This window comes from Capsicum annuum, chromosome 9 (assembly GCF_002878395.1).
Source record: "Capsicum annuum cultivar UCD-10X-F1 chromosome 9, UCD10Xv1.1, whole genome shotgun sequence".
NCBI lineage: Eukaryota > Viridiplantae > Streptophyta > Magnoliopsida > Solanales > Solanaceae > Capsicum > Capsicum annuum.
This window is the reverse complement of record NC_061119.1, coordinates 196,549,878-196,555,236: the sequence shown is the minus strand read 5'-3', so window position 1 is coordinate 196,555,236 and position 5,359 is coordinate 196,549,878.

The window sequence follows — 5,359 nt, the reverse complement described above, 5'->3', positions numbered from 1 at the left end:
GTCGTATGCAGATATAAGGATAAAAGATCTTGAGGTTGAGGTTGGTGACTTAGTTTATTTGAAGATTTTGCCCATGAAGAGGGTGAAGAGGTTTGGCAAAAAGGGAAAGCTCAGTCCCCGATATGTTGGCCCTTATAGGATCTTGAGTCATGTTGGGAAAGTAGCACACGAGTTTGAGTTGCCTGCAGAGTTTTCATCCGTGCATCCAGTGTTCCATATTTCCCTTTTGAAAAAATGTATTGGTGATTTAGCTGTTGTAGTTTCGTTGGAGGATATGGAGGTTAAGGACAACCTTTATTGTGAAGAAATCTCGGTTGAGATCCTTGATCACCAGATTTGCTGACTAAGGGACAAAGAAGTTCCCTTGGTCGAAGTCCTTTGGCGGAATCAGTCCATTGAGAAGCCACTTGGGAAGCAGATGCATATATGCGAAGCAAGTAACCTCATCTCTTCTCCGTAAACTCAGACTCAACTTAAGGTAACCGTTTTCCTCAGATTATCCCTTTTCCATTCTCGGTTCCAGCTCTATATAATCATCTTTATGTCATAATCATGCATTCGAATCCATTCAGCCATGTAAGTATGCTTTAAGTTATATGAGTTCAGTACATAACCATAGTCCCACAGTATTCCCAGCTTAACCAGTCATATTACGAATATTCCCAAAGGGGAAATATTGTAAGACTCCATAAGGTCCTAGCTCAACTCAGCTTCCTAGTGCATGTTAAAGGGGTCCAAGACTTAGAAAATTTCACTAAGTATTGGGACTTAGTAATTTATAAAGCTCTTAAACTTCAATGATTTTATTTTCGACCTTACCAACCTCGGAACGTTAATTTTTCAATTGATTCACGATCTGGTTTGATGATAGTACATCCCAGGTGATTTTTAGAATTTTTTAACAAGCGTAGAGGTGTGTTTATATCATCAAAATAGTAGCATCCCACAATATGCCCGTGGCGCGCCCTCTTATTTTTCTAGATTTTGTTTCCATGGATTTAAGGGCAATTGGGTCATTTTCCCTCACCCAAATCCGTCCAAAACATAAAATTAAAACCCCAAAGGAGCATTAGTTGCCTTATTTTTCACTCATTCTCTCCAAGAAAACCCTAACCTCCCCTAACCATTAAACTTTCTTTAAGATAAGCAAGAATTTAAGTTCCCTAATTTAAAATTTTCAAGAAAAAAATTTCAAGATTATCTCCAAGGGTTTCAAGTCAAGCTTTCTATATCAAAACAAGTCTATTAAGTTATGTAGGGTTATGAAAAAGGGTATCCTTTTACCCTTGTGCCCAAAATCACGTGATTTTAAGACTTTATTTACTTGTTTTGAAGTAGGGTCATACCCAAGTTTCTGTATTCTTGAAGCATATGATTATCATGAAATTTAAAGCTTTTAGTATATCAAGAAGTGCTTATGTTTATGTTTTTAACTTACAAGGTTTATTTTATGAATGAGATGTCATTATCTTGATTCATTATTGTTGAAGTATTTCAAGAATCATATTTAGCATGAAATTTTGTTATGAATTGACATGAGTTTAAAGCATGGGTTCTAAGCCCTAAGTTTAACTATTGAAATTTCTAGAAGATTATGCTTGTAAGCATTCAATGAGAAGCTTATATTCATATTTAAAGCAAGAATTGATCTTTTATCCTAAACTAAGATATGAATCCACAATTGTTATTTTGAACATAGCTTATAGTAAAGAGAAGCATAACTGGTTTTCATTATAAACCCTTATGCTAGTTTTAAGGTAGATTTCCTACAGTATGAGCACTAAGTAATAAGGGAGTAGTCTTTAGCACTGAGTTGGGTATGCGTCTAATGTCACATGCCCTAGAACTACGAGCCAATGTAGGTTAATATTATTCCCAATATGGATGAAGTTACAAATGGTGATCACTTTAGATTAGGTCCTATTCTGATGGCAAGAGTAGGACGACTTTCCCCAACATGAGTTTTTCCCTACATGGGTAAGATGTTGGACTCCATAGTAGCTCACATGGTTTATGTCGATTAGAAGAACCTCCCTAAGAAAGATTAAAAGTAAAGCTCTTAGAAACTAAGTGTGTGGCTCACAAAGTTTATTTAGTATGATTTATTATTAATGTTTTATGATTTTTCAGCTTTCAGTTTTATTCAAGCTCAAGGTGAGTCACTTACACTTAGCATGCATTAATGCTTACAAAACTAAGTGTTATGGCTCACAAAGTTTTTCATTATGCACTATTATTCATGTTCATAATTTTACATCTTTTGTTTTATTCAAACTCAAGGGTAGTCATTTACACTTAGCATGCATTCTTTACAAGTTTATATGAACATCAAGTTGCTGTTTTTACTTATGCATTCACCCCCACATGCTCAATACTTCCAAAAGTACTGATCCATATATATGTCTATGTGCTACATTGTCTCATAATGTAGGTTCTGGTGCTCAGTTTCAGTAGCTTGATTGACCGCGAGCATCTCTACCTGCATCCCGACGTTGGTGAGTCCTCATAGTTCGATAACCCGTTTATCAGACTTTGTTATTTCTTCCATATTTTAGTCACTCAATTTTCTGTTATGTTCGAGTCAGTTGGGGCTTGTCCCAGTGGCTCTTTAGTTAGAAATAGAGGCTTGTCCGACTGGTTTTCTATTTTTAGATTAAAAGTGTTGGTTTTCAAGATTCTTTTGGTTTTCAAGATTCTCCAAGTTAAGATTTTCAGTTAAAACACTTATTTAGTTATTTCAAGATTTTGCATGTTTAGTTTACTGTTTATTATGAGTTTTAAAGTTGTTAGAAGGCTTACAGGGTTAGATTGGGACTACTCATACTCTTGAGCATTGTGTGACGTCCAGGGTATATTTTCAGAGAGTTATACTTTCTAAGACATTGTGATCGGAAGTGTACACCCATCTGGCTATAATGGAACTACAAACTGGAGTAGACACTGAATAGAATTCTGCAAGGATTTCTGGATATGACACCAAAATCTACTGCTATATAAGGAGTCACGAAGGAAAGTGTGGCTTCGGGGTCTAATAATCCGTACACATGAATATGAAAGACTTGTAACATATCAGTAGCCACATTAGGAGAACCCTTCTGATCCTACTGAGTTTGGAGGGCATAAAGCCAATTCTGGTGTTGTCTGGTGGTTGCACTAGAAGTGGTACCTTATTGAGTAGGGAGACTGGCTGGAGCTGATAAAGAGTTAGCTTGGACTTATTGACGAAGATCCTTACCCCTCTGTGCAACCACTAGGAATCCCTTATTTGTGGCCCGCCTTACCACACCCAAAACAAGCATCACTACCTGCCATGCACTCATCATTGAGGTTCATACCATATCTCCTGCAGACTGGGTTTATATGACCACTACCCATGCTACTCTATGACTTAGTGCCTGATGTTTTATCTCGGGTATCTTGTCTGAACTTAGGCACAGGAGTGTTGGCAGATGACAGGACTGAAGCTTAAGATTTCTAAAGGAATTGAGATTGGTTCCTACCATCTAAACTATGCTGAGAATAACTAAAGCTACCAGTTCAGGTCCTCTTGTTATCCCTTGTTTTCTCCTTAATCTTTTCCTCCTCGATCTACGGAGCTTGCACCATCAGTATAGAGAGATCCATTTCTTTAACCAACATGGTCGTCCTACACTCTTTGGCCACATCTTCAGAGAAACTAGACATAAACTTACTCATTCGAGCTCTAGAATCCACTACCATAGTTGGAGCATATCTCGCTAACTAAGTAAACTTGAGTGAATACTCCCTCACGTTCATGTTACCCTGCTTAACATTGATGAACTCTTGCACCTCGGCCTCTCTCAACTCGAGTGGGAAGAACCTATACAAAAAAGCAGTAGCAAACTCATCCCACTCTATTGACCCTGCTTCAACACCCTTGTCCTCCTTCCACTGCTTAAACCAAGTATGGTTCACTCCCTGCAGCCAATTCAACACTCTCACTTGAAGTGAAGCCCATGATTTTAGTCACTTTCTGAACAATATCAAGTAACTCATATGGATCCTCCTCGGATTTGGATCCGAAGAATGATGGAGGGTTCATCCAAGTGAAATCCATAATTCTGGTTGTCGTCGTATTTATCACTAGATTGGTTAGGGCAATGGCCTACTATTTATTCAAAGCAGCCATGGATTGGTCTAAGTAGCCCTAAATTTAGTATAAAAAACCTGCTCATTTAGAGGGTCTTCGAAAACAGGCGATTGTGTTGGTTGGTCCCTATTCCTTTTTCTGTTAGCTCTTCTAGGAGGCATTTTCTGTAAACGGGTAGAGGATGAGTTAGAAGAAGAAGTTTAATAGATCTTGTGCTCCATCACACGACATGAATAATGAAAGAAGTGAGACTTTCCTAAAAACATCTCATAGCCACTCGCCCATAGGTGTGGCGCGCTTCACACTCATGAAAGATACTCTACTTAACGTGGCTTTCAGACACTCTATACCTTGTTCTCTGATACCAAATTTGTCATGAACCGGGACTACCGCTAATCATAACACGGTTCTTAGAGCCACAAGTGATCCCAAGCTAACCCATTACCTGACACATTCTATAAGTACTGAAGAAAATAAAAAAATGCTAAGTGGAATTCAAATTGAAATATCTGATAATAGCGAGTAATCAAAATAAGACCAATGATGTCTAAAAATACATCTAAGTAAAAACAAATCTGACTGTCTGAAAGCCTCTAAATGTCATGAGTTATCAGCACAGGTTCCCAACTAACTCAAACTAGCTAAAATAATATAAAGTGCTGAAATAAATAATTTATAGGGTAACTAGTCCTCGACTGATGAGCATTCACCAATGTTGCAGGTGAGTGGCGTGTGAATGCGCTAAGAATGGTCCGAGTAAACCTATATTATGAGACAATATAGCGCAAGAAGCATGCGATTAGTACTTTGAATGTACTGAGAATGTGAGATAGGAACCTAGCTAATATATATGTGTGTGTGTGTGTGTATATATATATATATATTTTGTGTATGTGTACTGAGTATGAATGCATGAATATGAAAATCAAATGCAAGACCAAGTATAAACATATGCTGGATATCTGAATAACATGAATACTGAACACTTAATCAAACAAACCTAAACTGAACATAATCTGAATACTGAACTGAAGACAGTAGGAGCTAACAATAACCAACATTCCTCAATCCAAGCAAATTGGGGTCCAACCTATAACCTCAATTGAAAGGGTGTCAGTACCTTGCCAAGGGTACCAACATTGGCCCGTGTGGATCCGCTAAACTAATGTACCGAAGGACTAGCGTGCCAGTACTATACTGGCGGGTGACCCCTTATAACCTACGGTGGCGCTGTAGTTCTAAAACTTA